This window comes from Salmo trutta, chromosome 27 (genome assembly GCF_901001165.1).
Source record: "Salmo trutta chromosome 27, fSalTru1.1, whole genome shotgun sequence".
In the NCBI taxonomy this organism is placed as follows: domain Eukaryota; kingdom Metazoa; phylum Chordata; class Actinopteri; order Salmoniformes; family Salmonidae; genus Salmo; species Salmo trutta.
In genome coordinates, this window is record NC_042983.1 from 36,611,775 (window position 1) to 36,635,187 (window position 23,413).

Consider the following 23,413-nt stretch of genomic DNA (forward strand, 5'->3'; position numbering starts at 1 on the left):
TTTCACCATGAGGCCAATGGGGACTTTAAAACAGTTACAGAGTTTAATGGCTATGAATGGAGAAAACTGAGGATGGATCAATAACATTGTAGTTACTCCACAATACTAACTTAAATGACAGAGTGAAAAGAAGGAAGACTGTACAGAATAAAACATGTTTGAACAAGCATTCTATTTGCTATAAAGCACTGCAAAAAATGTGGCAAAGAAATTAACTTAAGGCCCTGAATACAAATAGTTTGTTTGGGGCAAATCCAACACAACACATCAATGAGTACCACATATTTTCAGGATTGGTGGTGGCTGCATCATGTTATGGGTATGTTTGTCATCGGCAAGGACTAAGGAGTTTTTAGGATAAAAATAAACTGAACAGAGTTAAGCACAGGCCTGTGTACAGTCTGCTTTCCAGTTTCACAGTTCTGATTTTAATCAGCTCGAAAATCGATGGCAATACTTGAAAATGGCTGTCTAGCAATGATCAACAATCAGAGGTTGAAGAATTTTTGTAATAATAATGTGCAAATATTGTACAATACAGGTGTGCAAAGCTCTTAGAGACTTACCCAGAAAGACTCACTGCTGTAATTGCTGCCAAAGGTGATTCTAACATGTATTGATGTAAATTAGATATTTCTCTATTCATTTTCGATAAATGTGCCAAAACTTCTAAAAACATGTTTTCACTTTGTCATTAGGGGCTATTGTGGGTAGATGGGTGAGAAAATACATATATTTAATCAATTTTGAATTCAGGATGTAACACAGCAATCTCACCATCGTTTTTTTTATAATGTGAAAGCGAACAAAAAACAGGTTTTTCTTAGTAATGGAAGGATTTGGATGGAATGCCAAGTCGAAGTCAGCGTGAGATGTTTTCCTCATAATAACCACACATGGTTTTACTGCAACAGAGTAGCACAACACCTTTCAATAGAAAACTGATCAGAAATTAAATGACGGATATTTATAAGTGTTGTGTGACAAAAATGCACATTTTAGAGTGGCCTTTTATTGTCCATGATCATGCTGTTTAATCAGCTTCTTGATATGCCACACCTGTCAGGTGGATGGATTATCTTGGCAAAGGAAAAATGCTCACTAACAGGGATGTGAACGAATTTGTGCACAAAATGTGAGAGAAATAAGGTTTTTGTTCCTATGGAGCATTTCTGGGATCTTTTATTTCAACTCATGAAACATGAGATCAACACTTTACATGTTGCGTTTATATTTTCTCAAGTCTTTTTTTTTTACAAGAACTGTGTTTGCGTGCTGTGCATGTGTATCGGTGTGTGTCTGTGTGTGTGTGCTCGCCCACAGGTCAGTGCCCTACAACCTTTAATGCCTCCCACTGGACTGTCAGATAGATGGAGCACTTGAGTGCAGATAGCAGGGCTATGTGTGATTGTCTTTGAATGAAAGTGCAGAGGGAGTCAGGGAGGGAGGGAGATGGAGGGAGAGAGAGACGAATATATGATATTGGTTATGCATATGAGGCTAGAGAAGTGAGCGTGGGGATCAGAGCGGGCGCTGAGGCATTGAGGGAGTATTTGCTGCCAGAGCTCTGGGAGCAGTGTTCTTTAGGCTGATGAGTAGTTTAGGTGGGAGGGGAGGGGGTATGGGGGAAAGGGGGAGTGGAAGGGAGGGGAGTGGAAGAGGAGGGGACTGAGAGAAAGCAATATTGGACTGACACCCACACTTAGTGAAGTCACCTGAACCCTGTCCCCCTGGCCTCCCGGCCCATCGGCCCTCTGGCCCCTGGCGGAGCTCCCTCACCTCTACTCTTCTTGGCAGGGCTTTTCTATTTCATCCGGCCCTGGGGACGGGACGCTGTGCTAATTGGCTAACGATAGCCTGTCTCCACCAGCTCCTCGTATTGTGCCCCGGTAGCTTGCCCCAGTGATTGGCTCACTGCTCCGCTGGCTTTTGTCTCTGGATTATGAGCCCAATGGGCCGTGACAGGAAATGGAGACCAAGGGGGATTCTGGGTGGGGTCACACATCTGACGGGCGAAATTATAAAGTCTTAATTCCGATGATGTCATAATTGCACATATTTGGGGCTGTGATAGGCAGGAGTGTAATGTAACAGTAGTCTGAAGTCAAACTTTTTGACAGTCTCTGTGTCAATGGTTCATTATCTGATTAAGTCCCTGTAATACAGGCCAATGGGAGCCAGGGAGGAACAATACTCTTTTTTTATTGAGCTTCTATACAAAGGATTACGACATTGTTTTTACTGAGCTTCTATACAAATTATTACAACACCTTTTTATTGACAGTTTAGCATTGAAAGCATTGAATGAAGATGGCGCCGAAGAACATGCCTGCCGTTTTATATTCTCCCAACCAATTGTGCAATTTTGTTATTTTTTTTGCGTTTTGTGTTACTTATTTTTTAACTGTAACATCTTATGTTTCACCGAGATTTGGCTGAACAAAGAAATGGACAATATAGAGCTGGCGGAATTTTCCATGCACCAGCAGAACAAAGATGCTACCTCTGGTAAGATGAGGGGTGGGGGTGTGTGTCTTTTTGTCAATAACAGCTGGTGCGCGATGTCTAACATTAAAGAAGTCTCGAGGTATTGCTCGCCTGAGGTAGAGTACCTTATGATAAGCTGTAGACCACACTATCTACCAAGAGAGTTCTCATCTGTATTATTCATAGCAGTCTATTTACCACCACAAAGCGAAGCTAGCACTAAGACCGCTCTCAACCAACTCTATAAGGCCATAAGCAAAGAAGAAAATGCTGACCCAGAAGCGGCGCTCCTAGTGGCCGTGGACTTTAATGCAGGCAAACTTAAATCAGTTTTACAACATTTTTACCAGCGTGTCACATGTGCAACCACGGAAAAACAAATCCTAGACCACCTTTCCTCCACACACAGAGATGCATACAAAGCTCTCCCCCGCCCTCCATTTGTCAAATCTGACCACAATTCTATCCTCCTGATTCCTGCTTACAAGCAAAAACTAAAGCAGGAAGTACCTGTGACTCGCTCAATACGGAAGTGATCAGATGACACGGATGCTACACTACAGGACTGTTTTGCTAGCACAGACAGGAATATGTTCCAGGATTCATCCAATGGCATTGAGGAATACACCACCTCAGTCATCGACTTCATTAATAAGTGCATCGTTGATGTCGTCGCCACAGTGACTGTACGTACATATCCCAACCAGAAGCCATGGATTACAGTCAACATCCACTTCGAGCTAAAGGCTAGAGCTGCCACTTTCAAGGAGCGGGAGACTAATCCAGACACTATTAAAGAAATCCCGCTATGCCCTCAGACGAACCATCAAACAAGCAAAGCGTCAATACAGGATTAAGACTGAATCCTACTACCCCGGCTCTGACGCTCGTCAGATGTGGCAGGGCTTGAAAACTATTACAGACTACAAAGGGAAACCCAGATGCGAGCTGCCCAGTGACGCGAGCCTACCAGATGAGCTAAATGCCTTTTATGCTCGCTTCGAGGCAAGCAATACTAAAGCGTGCACGAGAGCACCAGCTGTTCTGGATGACTGTGTGATAGCCCTCTCGGTTAGCCGATGTAAACAAAACCTTTAAACAGGTCAACATTCACAAAGCCGATGGGCCAGACGGATTACCAGGACGTGTACTCAAAGCACGCGTGGACCAACTGTCAAGTGTCTTCACTGACATTTTCAACCTCTCCCTGACCGAGTCTGTAATACCTACATGTTTCAAGCAGACCACCATAGTCCCTGTGCCCAAGGAAGCGAAGGTAACCTGCCTAAATGATTACCGCCCTGTGGCACTCACATCGGTAGCCATGAAGTGCTTTGAAAGGCTGGTAATGGCTCACATCAACAGCATCCTCCCGGACACCCTAGACCCACTTCAATTCGCGTACTGCCCAAACAGATCCACAGATGATGCAGTGTCAATCTCACTCCACACTGCCCTTTCCCACCTGTACAAAAGGAATGAGAATGCTGTTCATTGACTACAGCTCAGCGTTCAACATCATAGTGCGCACAAAGCTCATCACTAAGCTAAGGGCCCTGGGACTAAACACCTCCCTCTGCAACTGGATCCTAGACTTCCTGACAGGCCAACCCAAGGTGGTAAGAGTAGGCAACAACACATCTGCCACGCTTATCCTTAACACTGGGGCCCCTCAGGCGTGTGTACTTAGTCCCCTCCTGTATTCCCTGTTCACCCACGACTGCGTGGCCAAACACGACTCCAACACCATCATTAAGTTTGCTGACGACACAACAGTGGTAGGCCTGATCACCGACAACGATGAGACGGCCTTTAGGGAGGAGGTCGAACAGGCCCCATTAACATCGACGGGGCTGTAGTGTAGCGGGTCGAGATTTTCAAGTTCCTTGGTGTCCACATCACCAATGAACTATCATGGTCCAAACATACCAAGACAGTAAAGGTCGACCGATTATGATTTTTCAACGCCGATACCGATTATTGGAGGGCCAAAAAAGGCCGATACCGATTAGTCGGCCGATTTTTTTATATATATAATTGTAATGATAACATTTACAACAATACTGAATGAACACTTTTATTTTAACTTAATATAATACATCAATAAAACCAATTTGGTCTCAAATAAATAATGAAACATGTTCAATTTGGTATTAAATAATGCAAAAACAAAGTGTTGGAGAAGAAAGTAAAAGTGCATTATGTGCCATGTAAGAAAGCTAACGTTTAAGTTCCTTGCTCAGAACATGAGAACATATGAAAGCTGGTGATTCCTTTTAACATGAGTCTTCAATATTCTCAGGTAAAAAGTTTTAGGTTGTAGTTATTATAGGACTATTTCTCTCTATACCATTTGTATTTCATATACCTTCGACTATTGGATGTTCTAATAGGCACTTTAGTATTGCCAGCCTAATCTCGGGAGTTGATAGGCTTAAAGTCATAAACAGCGCAATGCTTCAAGCATTGCGAAGAGCAGCTGGCTAACGCAGGAAAGTGCTGTTTGAATGAATGCTTACGAGCGTGCTGCTGCCTACCACTGCTCAGTCAGACTGCTCTATCGAGTCATAGACTCAATTATAATATAATAACACACAGAAATACGAGCCTTAGGTCATTAATATGGTCAAATCCGGAAACTATCATTTCGAAAACAAAATGTTTATTCTTTCAGTGAAATACGGAACCGTTCTGTATTTTATCTAACGGGTGGCATCCATAAGTCTAAATATTACTGTTACATTGCACAACCTTCAATGTTATATCATAATTATGTTTGAGCCAGGCAGCCCAAACTGTTGCATATACCCTGACTCTGCGTGCAATGAACGCAAGAGAAGTGACACAATTTCCCTAGTTTAATATTGCCTGCTAACATGAATTTCTTTTAACTAAATATGCAGGTTTAAAAAAATATACTTCTGTGTATTGATTTTAAGAAAGGCATTGATGTTTATGTTTTTAGGAAGAAATGGTCTTCACACAGTTCGCAACGAGCAAGGTGGCCCAAACTGCTGCATATACCCTGACTCTGTTGCACAGAACGCAAGGGAAGTGACACAATTTCCCTAGTTAAAAGAAATTCATGTTAGCAGGCAATATTAACTAAATATACAGGTTTAAAAATATATACTTGTGTATTGATTTTAAGAAAGGCGTTGATGTTTATGGTTAGGTACACATTGGTGCAACGACAGTGCTTTTTTCACAAATGCGCTTGTTAAATCACCCTTTTGGCGAAGTAGGCTGTGATTCAATGATAAATTAACAGGCACTGCATCGATTATATGCAACGCAGGACAAGCTAGATAAACTAGTAATATCATCAACCATGTGTAGTTAACTAGTGATTATGTTAAGATTGATGGCTTTTATAAGATACGTTTAATGCTAGCTAGCACCTTACCTTGCTGCACTCACATAACAGGTAGTCAGGCTGCCACACAGTCTCCTCATGGAGTGCAATGTAATCGGCCATGATCGGTGCCCAAAAATGCCGCTTACCAAGTGTTATGAAAACATTGAAATCGGCCCCAATTAATCGGCCATTGCGATTAATCTGTCAACCTCTACAAGACAGTCGTGAAGAGGGCACGACAAAACCTTTTCCCCCTCAGGAGACTGAAAAGATTTGGCATGGGCCACCAGATCCTCAAAAGGTTCTACAGCTGCACCATCGAGAGCATCCTGACCGGTTGCATCACCGCCTGGTATGGCAACTGCTCGGCATATGACCATAAGGCGCTACAGAGAGTAGTGCGAACGACCCAGTACATGACTGGGGCCAAGCTTCCTGCCATCCAGGACCTATATAATAGGCGGTGTCAGAGGAAAGCCCATAAAATTGTCAGAGACTTCAGACACCCAAGTTATAGACTGTATTCTCTGCTACTGCAAGGCAAGCTGTACCGGAGTGCCATGTCTAGGACCAAAAGGCTCCTCAACAGCTACTACCCCCAAGCCATTAGACTGCTGAACAATTCAGAAAAATCGCCACCGGACAATTTACATTGACACCCCCCCACCCCCCTCTCGTACACTGCTGCTACTCGCTGTTTGTTTGGTACCTATGCATAGTCACTTTGCCCCCACCTACATGTACAGATTACCTCAACTAGCCTGTAACCCTGCACACTGACTCGGTATCGGTGCCCCCTGTATATAGCTTCATTATTGTTATTCTTATTGTATTACTTTTTATTATTACTTTTTATTTCAGCCTACTTGGTAAATATTTTCTTCTTCTTGAACTGCACTCTTGGTTAAGGGCTTGTAAGTAACCATTTCACAGTAAAGTCTACGCTTGTTGTATTTGGCGCATGTGGCAAATAAAGTTTGATTTGATTATCTTTACTAAGACTACTAGATGCTATGATACAGTATAGCATGTAAATAGAATGAATAGAATGGGAGTCCCCATTCAAGTCAATGATGGCATAATGGGTGGACTGGCGGACATTATGAGTGTACCCAAAGGAGAAAAGCTGGAAGTAAACGCAGGAAGTAAAAGCAGGTAGTGTACACATCAATGCATTCAACTCTACTTACTTTTTCAAAAAATAGATTCCGTTGCATGAGCCACATCAGTTAACATTTGAATTAACTTTCTACGTTACCATGGAAATTATTGCATCACAATACCAGGCAGCCATTGCGCGTGTACCCATGAGTTTACCAGTCAAATTGTCAGGGTTAGAGGTTCCAAGTCCTTTCTATTCATTATATTTCTATGCACTACACAGCATCCTTTTTGTTATAGTTGAATTATAGATGGTACTATTCAAAATGACTGTTGTTGACATCAGAGACCCAGCAAAGCTAATGGGAAAGCACTTTTCATCAATCCTGTTTTTAAAAGCATTCTTTTTAGTTTAGAATCAAGTTGAATGAAGAAACTATTAAATCATATATACGACTTAAATACAAGGAAATAAAAGCGGACGCTGATTTAAAGATGCTGAAAATAAATTTTATGCGAGTCGTAAAAAGCAAAGGTCCGGTTTCCCCCCTAGCAGAACTTAGTATTAATGCTGAGGAGGAGGGTTTGGGATTTATTTTAATTCTTCAATTTAGTCATTTTGGAGCGTAAACAGCTGCGGATTTGCACTGGGATTATAAAGCCATAAAATTGAGCGGGAGGAAAGGAAATCAATACGCTGGGAATCGGCATATGCGTTTCATACCATTCCATACACTGTGTCCGTCCCGAATATTCAGAGTGCTTTCTGCAATACTAATCCTTGAGCACATCTAAAAGCATTCTTACAAAATTAGAGTGTGTTCTGAGTTGACATCTAATTACAAACGCCCAAAATAGATCACCTTCTCTCCTCCTGTCTTCTCCGTAGCAGATGAGACTAGTGGTCACATCCTTCTGTACCTACGTTCTGTGTGTTGCAATCCCAAATGGTACCTTATTCCTTACATCGTGCACTACTTCTGATCAGGGACCATAGGGCTCTGGTCAAAAGTAGTGCACTATATAGGGAGTAGGCAGTCATGGGAGTAGGCAGTCATGTTCTGATCAGAGATGTAGCTATTTATTTCTGTACCATGGGTCCATTGAGATCCATTAACTCACCACACAGTTTCCCCTTCACTAGACACTCCACAATAATTCCTGACAGACACCTAACCTTGCTTCCCCCCATTTTAGGGCCTATTTTCCCTCATTTTAGGACCTCTTTCATAATTTAATTTGTCATTAATCCTCCCCCTTCCATATATTCCTCCAACATACACTTCCTCTCTCACTTCCTCTCTCACTCAGGCCTTTGTTTGTTCTTCCTTTTCATCACATACTAGTTGTGTTTCCACAGGCTGTAGGTGTTACAGTATCTGTTGATATAGTGCTGTATCTAATATATGACCGGTACAGTAGGTGTTACAGTATCTGTTTATATAGTGCTGTATCTAATATATGACCGGTACAGTAGGTGTTACAGTATATGTTTATATAATGTAGTGCTGTATCTAATATATGACCGGTTGGTGTTACAGTATCTGTTTATAAAGTGCTGTACCATGTTGTTTGTTGCCAGTCACTTATCGGTATAGTGGTTAATTTGCGACACAGAAATGACCATATATTTACTCAGCAACAAGGCGCAATGGTAATTATACACCAGGGATCATCAACTATATTCAGCCAGGGGACGTTTTTTTCTTGAGCGGATGGTCAGGGGGCCGGAACATAAGCCCAAATATATATACTATTTCAAACCTCTGGCAAAAGCTCTGGTGGACATTCCTGCTGTCAGCATAACAATTGCACACTTCCTCAAAACTTGAGACATCTGTTGCATTGTGTTGTGTGACAAAACTGCACATTTTAAAGTGGCCTTTTCTATTGTCCCCAGCACAAGGTGCACCTGTGTAATGACCATGCTGTTTAATCAGCTTCTTGATATTCCAGACCTGTCAGGTGGATGGATTATCTTGGCAAAGGAGAAATGCTCACTAACAGGGATGTAAACAAATTTGTGCACAAAAATTGAGAGAAAATATTTTTCGAGGGTATGGACATTTTCTTGGATCTTTTATTTAATCTCATGAAACATGGGACCAACACTTTGCATATTGAGTTAAAATTTTTGTTCAGTTTAATAGTTGGCTAAAACAATCATTTTAAACCTTGCTTACATTTGTGTATGATCACCTGTCTCTCCATTATGCGTGGGAGTACTTAGGAACAGATTTCCGAAATTAAAATCACTTGGAGATGATTTTGTGCCGTTTTTAGTCTTTTATGTCCAACAGTCATATAAAAAAATATTTTAAAAACATGTTTTTTTATTTTGCTCAGAAAACTTTGTCCCGTGGGCTGCCAGTCAGGGAACCGTGCACTAGAAGTTGTGTGTACACATGGTTTGAGATTTGCGTGGAGATATGCACACTTCTCCGTCAACTTCAAATTTGATAAATACCAACCTTTGCAGAAAAACTGCCGCACGCAAGGTTTAGAGTATTTTTTGTGCGCACACACCTTGACCAATGAGGCCCAAGGAAAGCAGCTGGAATGGAGAATAAAAGTAGGTGGAACAGGAAACAGGAAATAGGTGATCAAATCAAATCAATGTTTATTTGTCACGTGCACCGAATACAACAGGTGTAGACCTTACAGTGAAATGCTTACTTACATGCTCTAACTAATAGTGCAAACAAGGTATTACGTGAACAATAGGTAAGTAAAGAAATAAAACAACGTGTAAAAAGACAGTCTATATACAGTAGCGAGGCTATAAAAGTAGCGAGGCTACAGGGAGTACAGGAGGGGACTGAGCACGCACCCATGGGGAGCTCCAGTGTTGAGGATCAGCGTGGCAGATGTGTTGCTACCTACCCTCACCACCTGGGGGCGGCCCGTCAGGAAGTCCAGGATCCAGTTGCAGAGGGAGGTGTTTAGTCCCAGTATTCTTAGCTTAGTGATGAGCTTTGAGGGTACTACGGTGCTGAACGCAGAGCTGTAGTCAATGAATAGCATTCTCACATAAGTGGTCCTTTTGTCCAGGTGGGAAAGGGCAGTGTGGAGTGCAATAGAGATTGCATCATCTGTGGATCTGTTTGGGCGGTATGCACATTGGAGTGGGTGTAGGGTTTCTGGGATAATGGTTTTGATGTGAGCCATTACCAACCTTTCAAAGCACTTCATGGCTACGGACGTGAGTGCTACGAATCTGTAGTCATTTAGGCAGGTTGCCTTTGTGTTCTTGGGTACAGGAACTATGGTGGTCTGCTTGAAACATTACAGTCTCAAATATTACAGTCTCAATTAGGGACATGTTGAAAATGTCAGTGAAGACATTGCCAGTTGGTCTGCACATGCCCGGATCACACGTCCTGGTAATCCATCTGGCCCTCCAGCTTTGTGTATGTTTTTTCAATTTTTGGAATTTATTTTACCCCTTTTTCATGGTATCCAATTGGTAGTAGTTACAGTCTTGTCTCATCACTGAAACTCCCGTACGGACTCGGGAGAGGCGAAGGTCGAGAGCCATGTGTCCTCTGAAACACAACCCAACCTAGCTGCACTGCTTCTTGACACAATGCACATCCAACCCGGAAGCCAGCCACACCAATGTGTCGGAGGAAACACCGTACACCTGGCGACCTGGTCAGTGTGCACTGCGCCCGGCCCACCACAGGAGTCACTAGTGCACGATAAGACAAGGATATCCCTGCCGGCCAAACCCTCCCTAACCCGGGCGACGCTGGGCCAATTGTCCGTCACCCCATGAACCTCCCAGTCGCAGCCAGCTGCGACAATGCCTGGGCTCGAACTCAGAATCTCTGGTGGGACAGCTAGCACTGCGATGCAGCTCCTTAGACCACTGCACCACCCGGGAGGCCAGCTTTGTGTATGTTGACCTGTTTAAAGGTCTTACTCACGTCGGCTACGCAGAGCGTGATCACACAGTCATCCGGAACAGCTGATGCTCTCATGCATGCCTCAGCAAGCATAGAAGCGAGCATAGAAGTGATTTAGCTCGTCTGGTAGGATCGTGTCACTGGGCTGTGCTTCCCTTTGTAATCTGTAATAGTTTGCAAGCACTGCCACATAAGACGAGCGTTGGAGCCGGTGTAGTATGATTCAATCTTAGCCCTGTATTGACGCTTTGCCTGTTTGATGGTTCATCGCAGGGCATAGCAAGATTTCTTGTAAGCTTCCGGGTTAGAGTCCCGCACCTTGAAAGTGGCAGCTCTACCCTTTAGCTCAGTGCGAATGTTGCCTGTAATCCATGGCTTCTGGTTGGGGTATGTACGTACAGTCACTGTGGGGACGACGTCTTTGATGCACTTATTGATAAAGCCAGTGACTGATGTGGTGTACTCCTCAATGCCATCGGAGGAATCCCAGAACATGTTCCAGTCTGTGATAGCAAAACAGTCCTGTAGTTTAGCATCTGCTTCATCTGACCACTTTTTTTAGACCGAGTCACTGGTGCTTCCTGCTTTAATTTTTGCTTGTAAGCAGGAATCAGGACGATAGAGTTGTGGTCGGATTTACCAAATGGAGGCCGAGGGAGAGCTTTGTACTCGTCTCTGTGTGTGGAGTACAGGTGATCTAGAAGTTCTTTCCCTCTGGTTGCACATTTAACATGTTGATAGAAATTTGGTAGAACTGATTTAAGTTTCCCTGCATTAAAGTCTCCGGCCACTAGGAGCGCCACCTCTGGGTGAGTGGTTTCCTGTTTGCTTATTTCCTTATACAGCTGACTGAGTGCAGTGTTAGTGCCAGCATCTGTCTGTGGTGGTAAATTAACAGCTACGGAAAGTATAGCTGATAACTCTCTAGGCAAGTAGTGTGGCCTGCAATTTATCACAGTATACTCTACTTCAGGCGAGCAAAATCTAGAGACTTCCTTAGATTTCGTGCACCAGCTGTTGTTTACAAATATGCACAGACCACCCCCCCCCCCTCGTCTTACCGGAGTGTGCTGTTCTATCTTGCCGATGCAGCGTATATCCCGCTAGCTGAATATCCATGTCATCATTCATCCACGATTCCGTGAAACATAGGATATTACAGTTTCTGATGTCCCGTTGGTAGGATATTTGTGATCATACCTCGTCTAATTTATTGTCCAATGATTGCACGTTGGCGAGTAGTATTGACGGTAATGGCAGCTTTCCCACTCGCCTTCTCCGGGCCCTGACCAGGCATCCGGCTCTTTGTCCTCTGTACCTGCGTCGCTTCCTCTTGCAAATAACGGTGCGTCTGTCACACCCTGGCCATAGAGAGGTTTTTTATTCTCTATTTTGGGTAGGCCAGGGTGTGACTAGGGTGGGCATTCTATGTTCCTTTTTCTATGTTCTTTATTTTCTATGTTTTGGCCGGGTATGGTTCTCAATCAGGGACAGCTGTCTATCATTGTCTCTGATTGGGAACCATACTTAGGCAGCCCTTTTCCCTCCTTGTGTTGTGGGAAGTTGACTTTGTTTATGGCCCATAGCATTTAGCTTCACGGTTTGTTGGGTAGTGTTTATTGTTTTGTTCGGCGTCTTTTCTAATAAAAATAATATGTACGCTCACCACGCTGCACCTTGGTCCTCTCCTTTCAACCGACGTGACAGCGTCCTCCTTGTTGTAGAAAAAATCTTTGTCTAATGAGGTGAGTGATCGCTGTCCTGATATTCAGAGCTCTTTTTTGCCATAAGATACGGTTGCAGAAACATTATGTACAAAATAAGTTACAAGTAACGTGAAAAAAACCCACATAATAGCACAATTGGTTAGGCGCCCGTAAAACTGCTGCCATTTTTTCTGGCTCCATTTTGATGGATCGTAGATTTATGGAAAGACTAGAGGGCTGTGCTGTATAGTGGCATATTAGTAGAAGGAAGCACCAAATCAGGGTTATGATTATTTTGGTAAGATGGGTAAGTGGTAGCACTTACTTTTAAGGCAGACCTTCTGGTTCTATTAGTGTTGACCTAGTATGACCTTCTGGTTCTATTAGTATTGACCTAGTATGACCTACTGGTTCTATTAGTATTGACCTAGTATGACCTTCTGGTTCTATTAGTATTGACCTAGTATGACCTACTGGTTCTATTAGTATTGACCTAGTATGACCTACTGGTTCTATTAGTATTGACCTAGTATGACCTACCGGTTCTATTAGTATTGACCTAGTATGACCTACTGGTTCTATTAGTATTGACCTAGTATGTATGGTTCAGGAAATGTATTGGTAACAATGGTTGCTCTCCAGTACTTACCTCAACTGTGAGTCCTGTGTGGCTGAGTTGGTAGAGCATGGTACTTGCAATGTCATGGTTCTGTGTTCAGTTCCCATGGGGGACTAGTATGACAAATGCCTGCATTCACTTCTGTAAGTTGCTTGGGTTAAGAGTGTCTCCTTAATTAATTATGTATCACATAATGCTTTGTCTTAATGAATCCCAAAGAACTAAACAAGTAGTTCATCATTACTGTATAACCGTTTTCCCCAACTGTCTGGATGGATTTATTTGTGTGTCTGACATAAGGTAGGACATTGTTGGACGGGTAGGCAGTCATTGTAAATAAGAATTTGTTCTTAACTGACTTGCCTAGTTACATAAAAGACTGTAAAAACACCAGAAAATTAGCTCGAAGCGATTTTATTTTAGGAAATCTGTTCCTAATTGTTACCACACATAATAGAGAGATACGTGATCGTATACAAATGTAAGCAAGGTTTTAAATAATTAATTTTTATTCAAATATAACACCGAACAAAAATATAAACGCAACATATAAAGTGTTGGTCCCATGTTTCATGAGTTGAAATAAAAGATCCCAGAAATGTTCTATACATGCAAAAAGCATATTTCTCTCAAATTTTGTGCACAAATCTGTTTAAATTCCTGTTAGTGAGCATTTGTCCTTTGCCAAGATAATTCATCCACCTGACAGGTGTGGCATATCAAGAAGCTGATTAAACAGCATGATCATTACACAGGTGCACCTTGTACTGGGGACAACAAAAGGCCACTCTAAAATCTGCAGTTTTGTCACACAACACAATGCCACAGATGTCAAGTTTTGTGGGTGTGTGCAGTTGGCATGCAAGAATGTCCACTAGAGCTGTTGTCAGAGAATTGAATGTTCATTTCTCTACCATAAGCCACCTCCAATGTTGTTTTAGAGAATTTGGCAGTACGTCCAACCGGCCTTACAACCTCAGACCCCGTGTATGGCGTCATGTGGGCGAGCGGTTTGCTAATGTCAACGTTGTGAACAGATTGCCCCATGGTGGCAGTGAGGTTATGGTAAGCGCAGGCATAAGCTACGGACAACAAACACAATTGCATTTTATCAATGTGAATTTGAATGCACAGAGATCAATGTGATGAGATCCTGAGGCCCTTTGTCGTGCCGTTCAACTGCCGCTATTACTTCCTGTTTCTACATGATAATACATGGCCTCATGTTGCAAGGATCTGTACACAATTCCTGGAAGATGAAAATGTCCCAGTTCTTCCATGGCCTGCATACTCAACAGACATGTCACCCATTGAGCCTGTTTGGAATGCTCTGGATCGATGTGTACGACAGCGTGTTCCAATTCAAGCCAATATCCAGCAACTTCGCACAGCCATTGAAGGGGAGTGGAACAACATTCCACAGGCCACAATCAACAGCCTGATAAACTCTATGTGAAGGAGATGTACAGCGCTGCATGAGGCAAATGGTCACACCAGATACTGACTGGTTTTCTGATCCACACCCCTACTTCTTTTAAAGTACACTATATATACAAAAGTATGTGGACACACATTCAAATTAGGGGATTCGGCTATTTCAGCCACACACATTGCTGACAGGTTAATCAAATCGAGCACACAGCCATGCAATCTCCATAGACAAACATTGCCAGCAGAATGGCCTTACTGAAGAGCTCAGTGACTTTCAACGTCGCTCTGTCACAGGATGCCACATTTCTAACAAGTCAGTATGTCAAATTTCTGCCCTGCTTGAGCTGCCCCGGTCAACTGTAAGTGCTGTTATTGCCAAAAACAGAAATACCTTATTTACATAAGTATTCAGACCCTTTGCTATGACACTCGAAATTGAGCTCAGGTGCATCCTGTTTCTGTTGATCATCCTTGAGATGTTTCTACAACTTGATTGGAGTCCACCTGTGTTACACTCAATTGATTGGACATGATTTGGAAAGGCTCACACCTGTCTATATAAGGTCCCACAGTTGACAGTGCATGTCAGAGCAAAAACCAAGCCACGAGGTTGAAGGAATTGTCCGTAGAGCGCTGAGGCATAGATCTGGGGAAGGGTAACAAAACATTTCTGCAGCATTGAAGGGCCCCAAGAACACAGTGGCCTCCATCATTCTTAAATGGAAGAAGTTTGGAACCACCAAGACCTTTCCTAGAGCTGGCCGCCCGGCCAAACTGAGCAAACGGGGGAGAAGGACCTTGGTCAGGGAGGTGACCAAAAACCCTATGGTAACTCTGACAGAGCTCCAGAGTTCCTCTGTGGAGATGGGAGAACCTTCCAGAAAGACAACCATCTTACATTTACATTTGAGTCATTTAGCAGACGCTCTTATCCAGAGCGACTTACAGTAGTGAATGCATACATTTCATAATTATTATTTTTTTCTGTGCTGGCCCCCCGTGGGAATCGAACCCACAACCCTGGCGTTACAAACACCATGCTCTACCAACTGAGCTACAGGGAAGGCAGCTCTCCACAAATCAGGCCTTTATTGTAGAATGGCCAGACGGAAGCCACTCCTCAGTAAAAGGCACATGACAGTCCGCTTGGAGTTTGCCAAAAAGGCACCTAGATGAAACCAAGATGGAACTCTTTGGCCTGAATGTCAAGCGTCACGTCTGGAGGAAACTTGGCACCATCCCTACGGTGAAGCATGGTGGTGGCAGCATTATGCTGTGGGGATGTTTTTCAGCAGCAGGGACTTGGAGACTAGTCAGGATCGAGGCAAAGATGAACAGAGCAAGGTACAGAGAGATCCTTGATGAAAACCTGCTCCAGAGTACCTGAGGACATCAGAATGGGGCGAAGTTTCACCTTCCAACAGGACAACAACCCTAAGCACACAGCCAGGAGTGACTTCGGGAAATGTCTCTGAATGTCCTTGACTGTCCCAGCCAGAGCCCGGATTTGAACCCGATTGAACATCTCTGGAGAGACTGAAAATAGCTGTGCAGAAGCGCTCCCCATCCAACCTGACAGAGCTTGAGAGGATCTGCAGAGAAGAATGGGAGAAACTCCCCAAATACAGGTGTGCCAAGCTTGTAGCGTCATACTGTAGAAGACTCCAGGCTGTAATCGCTGCCAAAGGTGATTCAACAAAGTACTGAGTAAAGGGTCTGAATAGTTATGCAACGTGATATTTCAGTTTTTTATTTTTAATAAATTAGCAACAATTTCTAAAAAACTGTTTTTGCTTTGTCATTATGGGGTATTGTGTGTAGTTTGACGAGGGAAAAAAACAATTTAATAAATTTTTGAATAAGGCTGTAACCTCACAAAATGTGGAAGAAGTCAAGGGGACTAAATACTTTCCGAAGGCACTGTACGTTTAAAGCAGAGACGAGAAGAAGACACAGTGGCAGAATAAATTTAAACATATCTTTGTTTCATCACAAAACCAAAGTGCAACCTCTGGCCGTGAAGTCCACAAAGCATATTGCATATAACAAACAGTTACGTGACCAACAGCATGGTCAAATTTTCAGACTACTAAACAACTATTGATTTAGAACCACAGAGATGTTTTGGGGGGTATTTTATGAGGATCCCCAAAAAAGCAGCAGTTACTCTTTCTGGGTTCCACACAAAACATGAATCATGACACAATACAGAACATTAATAGACAACAGCTCAAGAACAGAACTACACTATTTATTTGTATTTTTTACAAAAGGCACACGTAGCCTACATATCAGTGCATACACACAAACTATCTAGGTCAAATAGGGGAGAGGTGTTGTGCCGGGAGGTGTTGCTTCATACATTTTTTTAAACCAGGTTTGCTGTTCACTTGAGCAATATGAGATGGAACAGAGTTCCATGCAGTAATGGCTCTATATAATACTGTACGCTTTCTTGAATATGTTCTGAATTTGGGGCTGTGAAAAAAACCCTGGTGGCATGTGTGGTGGGGTATGTGTGTGTGTGTCAGAGCTGTGTGTAAGTTGACTATGGAAACAATTAGAGATTTTCAACACATTAATGTTTCTTATAAAAAGAAGAAGTGATGCAGTCAGTCTCTCCTCAACTCTTAACCAAGAGAGACTGGCATGTATAGTATTTATATCATCCCTCTGATTACAATGAAGAACAAGACATGCTGCTCTGTTCTGGGCCAGCTGCAGCTTAGCCTGGTCTTTCCTTGCAGCACTCGACCACATGACTGGACAATAATCAAGATAAGATAAAACTAGAGCCTGCAGGACTTGCTTTGTGGAGTGTGGTGTTAAAAAAGCAGAGCATCTCTTTATTATGGACAGAACTCTCCCCATATTTACAACCATTTAATCTGTATGTTTTGACCATGACAGTTTACAATACAAGGTAACGCCAAGTAATTTAGTCTCCTCAACTTGTTCAACAGCCACACCATTCATTACCAGATTCAGCTGAGGTCTAGTACTTAGGGAATGATTTGTACCAAATACAATGCTCTTAGTTTTAGAGATGTTCAGGACCAGTTTATTACTGGCCACCCATTCCAAAACAGACTGCAACTCTTTAAGGGTTTCAGTGACTTCATTAGCTGTGGTTGCTGCTGTGTATATGGTTGAATTATCAGCATACATGGACAGACATACTTTGTTTAATGCCAGTGGCAGGTCATTGGTAAAAATATAAATAGTTTCCGCAAGTTGCAAAGAAAACAGGAGCTGCCTCCACTATTCCAGCACCGTTTCATCTTCAACATTTCAATTTCATCAATATCATCAAATCACATCTAGCTATATACTGAGCTTCCATCCTCTCAGTCCAGGGGCACAATGTATGAATTTATGGTTGGATCATAATCACCGTCATAATCATTGGCCAGTAAGGATAATTTAGTAAAAACACAGGTACAAATCCCTATTTCCCTCCATGGCTAATTTAGGAATGGGACAATTTTAGCTAGCTAGCCACAAGAGATAAACAACACAACGAGATGCAACAATTCATGTTGTTTCTGTCAATAACGTTTGGGTCTCGATGTGATGTGATTAAATCCAAGCTGGCTTCCCTTGAACCTTGAACCTTTCTTTTGGTGCTCCAGGACCATTCACAGTTGAGCTCACTCAGTTTAACTCAACGCTGATTGGCTATTATTTTATACTTTTTAATCAAGGGAGGCTAAATGCTCGCTGGTCCCCTTGCATTCAAGGGTGGCAACAATATCATACTCTTTTTGACCAGACAGCATCAGATAGATGGCCTACACATACAGAGACAGACAGGCGCTTTTTCGCTTACTCGGATGCTTTCTCCGGTGTGATACATTCAGACTTGCAAATTGAACATTTTTGAAAACTCAGAGAGAGGAGTTTTATTGGTAAATGCACGCCGCTGCGTATAGCAGAATGCCACCTAATAGGCCTATATTTATTTGACTTATAGGCCTAAATCACAATAATATTGCAGGGAATATCTCTCCTTTTCTGACATGACTGGTTTATCTCCGCTGCATAACAAATATTAGGCTATATCCATCGCTCATTCAATAGCCAACCATGCTCGAAAGTAAATAGACCAGTAGCCCATGATAGTATGGGTAGACTACAGTACTGCTGTGCGATAGGAGATAGAAACATAATCATGTAGCCTACTGACAAACAAATATTGATCAACAATTTGTATTTTGCATTGAAGTGTGGGCTGTAGCAGCATTTAATTTCACATAGTTTAATAGGCAATCAATATTGCGGAATGTGCGGCCATTGTTTGGCACTCGCTATAGGCGGCATGCATTTTTTCTTTAAAAAGATTTAAACGTTATGCCCATACCTTCACAGAAATGTGATCGCTTTAGTAACTATCATGGCCCAGTTCCAACAACTCCAAATCATACAGCAAATGAGTATATTCTTGTTTCCAATAAAGGTCAATAGAGCTTTTTCCAGGCAGTGTTGTAACAATTGTTCACGAGCGAAAAAATATAGTATTGCTCTGATTTATCAATGAAAACATGCCTATGTGTTGCGACAGTTTGATAAATCCATATAATTTGTTGCGCACGCAAATCCTGCAATATCCACCACGTATGGCAGAATTTACTGAGAAATGTACGCGGGTTTGATAAATGAGGCCCCTGCTCTCTCTGGGTGTAATTCCATCCCCTCGACCTCTTCTGGGCACGGCTCCCTGCCGTGGCCATGTTGCCAGTTTGGTTGTCCCATTTCCTTGAAAGCTGTAATGCCCGGGAACAGGAGAAATGAGGCACAATCACACTCAATCTCCCAACCGAGGCCCCATAGAGGCCTGATTGGGGAAATTGGTGCTCTCCGTGGTGCTGATAAATAAATGCCCTACAGGTCTAGCACTGCCGCTCAGGCACTCACTCCTAGAAAAAGGGAAAGCCTCCATTTTTTCGAGAGGCAAGCAGGTTTTCTCCGCCCATGACAATGCGCCTCGTCGTTTTCATATCCACTCCTATTCATTTATTTAACACATTTGTGTTGCCGGTATCAGGGGTTCAGTTAAGACATAAATAACTAAATACGTACATGGAAAATGAATAGGTGATTAAACGTTAGTCAGCCTTGGTTCTGTGGGTCTGATAGAAGGGGGGGGGGGGCACACAACGGCTTCACACACAGATGAGACAGGCTGGTAAAAGGGCCACTAAGTGCTGCAATAAATTCATTCATTAATAGCAGACAGTACATTTAACATGCTCTGAAGGAGGCCTGTTTTTTACTACGTGTGCCAGACCCTGGTGTATCCTGTTGACTGGTCATAATTGTTCATTGAAACGTGATTAACAGAAATCCATATCACCCTGCAGCCTCTAACAATCGATAGCATAGTGAGACAGGACCACAGTATGGACTGGGCCTATCCCTAGATTGCTTTACCAGTGTTGTGTGTTGTATGTCTAGGACCTCAAAGGCTTTGACCCCACTGACCCGCAGTCACCCACTGACCTTTCCTGTGTTTTACCACATCTCTCTCTTGCTCCACGTGACAATTTCCCTCCATCTTTATTTCCCTGGTGTTTGTTTATCTGCCCCGTTTCCCATGGCAACTTGTCCCCCTGCATAATCCAACAGCACAGCCCGTTGTCTATTTCATTATTCACACCCTGCTACTTAAGCTCACATTTACAGGTGAGACCAGACTGTCACAGAGACACAGGCCTCCATTGACGACAGACATGACAGGCCAATATCAATAGGGGTAGAATGGACCTGACCTGGCTCCTGTTGGGGGGGAGGCACTTCTCTTATCTGGTCCACATCACTCTCAGGGTTCAACTTGAGAGGCAATGGGGCCCCATCACAGTCAACACACTTGTGGAAGCAGAACACTGATTCTTTCATTACATGTCTACTAGCGTTTTTTATTTAACCTTTTATTTAACCAGGCAAGTCAGTTAAGAACAAATTCTTATTTACAATGACGGCCTATACCGGCCTAACCCGGACGACGATGGGCCAATTGTGTGCAGCCCTACGGGTCTCCCAATCACTGCCGGTTGTGATACAGCCTCTAACATTAAGATGCAGTGCCTTAGACCGCTGCGCCACTCGGGAGTCTGTCTATTCTTATTTACAACTGCTGCCTTATGTCTGCCAGGTCTAGCTGTTTGGGTTTTTCAGCATGTTGCACCCTTAATACCTCCTATTGTCCAGATCCATTCATCATGCAGTACTCAGAGCCCTCTCATATCCACGGACACAAAGACCGGCCCATTATTTATCTACAAGTTCATTTAATTATACTGTAGAATATTGAATGAGCTGCTCTTGTAATGGAAAAAGAACATAGGAAACCCAGCACATTGTCTTCATTGTCTCGCTGAGAGAGAAGCACAAAATCACAAGCTGATTAGCATTGATTGTGGATTGCGATTGCCCGTGTGTGTGTGTGTGTGTGTGTGTGTGTGTGTGTGTGTGTGTGTGTGTGTGTGTGTGTGTGTGTGTGTGTGTGTGTGTGTGTGTGTGTGTGTGTGTGTGTGTGTCATTGCAAGTGTGTGTGGGTGTTAAATCCATTTCAACCTTAGATTTACAGTCAGATTTACATATCTTTCGGTTACTGGAACAGTGCCAGTTGTGTAGTAGTGGTGCTCGGAGAAGTGGGTATAAATGTCCAAACGGCCCGCCCGGCGAAGGAAAGGCACCCTGTGTGAAAAGTTGTATGAGGAACAGTGACATACACTCTGAATGACCTAAAATTATAATCCAATATTGGTCTTTCACAGTCAGGCCAACCCAAACCGTACTGTTCATATTGGTCTTTCACAGTCAGGCCAACCCAAGCTGTACTGTGCAAGTAGGCTAATATTAGGCCTACTATTGAAACAGATAAAAAAAATACTTAACCAGCACTTGCACCCTGGAGAAGTCAGGCCAACCCAAGCTGTACTGTGCAAGTATATGAGGCCTACTATTGAAACAGATGAGAAATATTTAACCAGCAAATCCCCCCCCCCATGATATGTGGTTGTCCCACCTACCTGGATAAGATAAATTACTCAAATGCCAAATCGAAATAATTTTTACAGAAAAACAACAAAATTGTATGTTCACCAGTAAGTCCATAACAATGCTTGAACAACATCAGGAGACCACTTTTGAGTTCTGGGAAAAATCTAAGAAATGTAGATTTGAGTGTAGTTACCCTTTAATTCTAGTGCGCATGCACTGTTGTTTGATTAGTGATGTTTCTGTTGCACATGAGATGGAGTAGGCAAAATAAATGGACAGTGGATTGATGCAAATAATCATCATATCATTCTGACAGGTAGGCGTAGCTACTTTGTACATAGTTAATGTCACGCCCTGACCTTAGAGAGCCTTTTTTATTCTCTATTTTGTTAGGTCAGGGTGTGACTTGGGTGGGCATATCTATGTTTCTATTTCTTTGTTGGCCTAGTATGGTTCCCAATCAGAGGCAGCTGTTTATCATTGTCTCTGATTGGGGATCATACTTAGGCAGCCCTTTTTCCCACCTTTGATTGTGGGATCTTGTTTGTGTGTAGTTGCTTTCTGCACTGCATATAGCTTTACGTTCGTTTTTGTATATATATATTTTTTTTTCCGGTGTCATTTTTAAATAAAGGTAAAATGTACGCCTACCATGCTACACCTTGGTCTCATTCCAACAACGGACGTAACAGTTAACATTTAATAAAGGACATTTTTACCCATCTACCAGAAGACGGTAAGGCCCATCATTAGCAATGCTATATTTTTCCTGTTCCTCAATTTTTTGACACATGAACGTTTTACTTCATTATATGAGGCATGTCTTAACTTGCTTCAAAGCAGCCTATAGCCAAATCCAACCATAGAAACACGGAGGCAATACTTTTTTATAAAGACTTCCTCATTATGCGTTCTCCTGTTCTATTGGTTTTCTTTAAACTTTCTTTAATTGTCTAGCAGCCACAGGCATAGTCATATTAGCAACACATTATAGTTGTTGCATCTTTAAATCCACTCTTTTTCTTCATTGCTAACGTATATTTCCATCTCTGTTCATGAAACCACTCGCGTGTGCATTTTAGAACTGTGTTTTACAGCAATTGCATTTTGGAAAGTTCAAGCGTAGGCCTTCCACCCTGTGCACATTGGTGCGCGTAAAATGTGGCGAAATTATAGTTTATCAACATTTTAAGCTTAACATTTTAAGCTTAACATTCTTAACATTCTGATCTGTTCCATCATCCGTATTAATTGATATGGCGTATACCTACACTACATGAGTTCGGATGATTCTAAGGGCCTGTGACTGACAGGGGCCCGAAAAAATTATTAGAACATTAGGTATAAACATTTCAATATTAAATTATTAACCTAACGGTTTCTTTTTCTTTTCTTGTTTTTTTGGCAAAACGTAAACATCCAGAGAGCCTCTTAAAGAAAGAGATGCAGGCTCTTAGAGATGGATGGGAGTCTCTCCTGTCTGAGGCAACACTGATTGCTACGTAAATGGATGTTGCACCTCAATTTAGCAAGGAACACAGTCTCCAGAGGAAAAGGAAGAGATTCCATGATGAGACCTCACAAGAGGAGACAGCTCAGGACAGTGCAGCAACGGTGTTTCAGAACACAGTGTTTTTTACTGCTATGGACAACATAAGTGACTTGGACACTAGGTTCCACACCACTGCAAAAATTGTAGAAGTATTTTCTGCTGTTCTGAAAGTTGGGCAGATTAGTGAGGATAAAATCCCTTCTGTGTGCCAACCACTGATCATGAACTATTCCAGAGATCTTACACCTG

The 23,413-nt window shown here is 42.6% G+C and overlaps 1 protein-coding gene and 1 non-coding gene across 3 annotated transcripts in view; one reads left to right on the forward strand and one right to left on the reverse strand.

Moving 5' to 3' along the window:
• The window catches only part of LOC115164974 (glutamate receptor ionotropic, delta-2), a 582,060-nt gene that overhangs the window by 176,494 nt on the left and 382,153 nt on the right, over positions 1-23,413 (forward strand). The gene's annotated exons all lie outside the window — the stretch shown is intronic.
• trnat-ugu (transfer RNA threonine (anticodon UGU)) lies at positions 15,602-15,677 on the reverse strand. Its single transcript has one exon. It is a non-coding gene; the product is annotated as a tRNA-Thr (tRNA).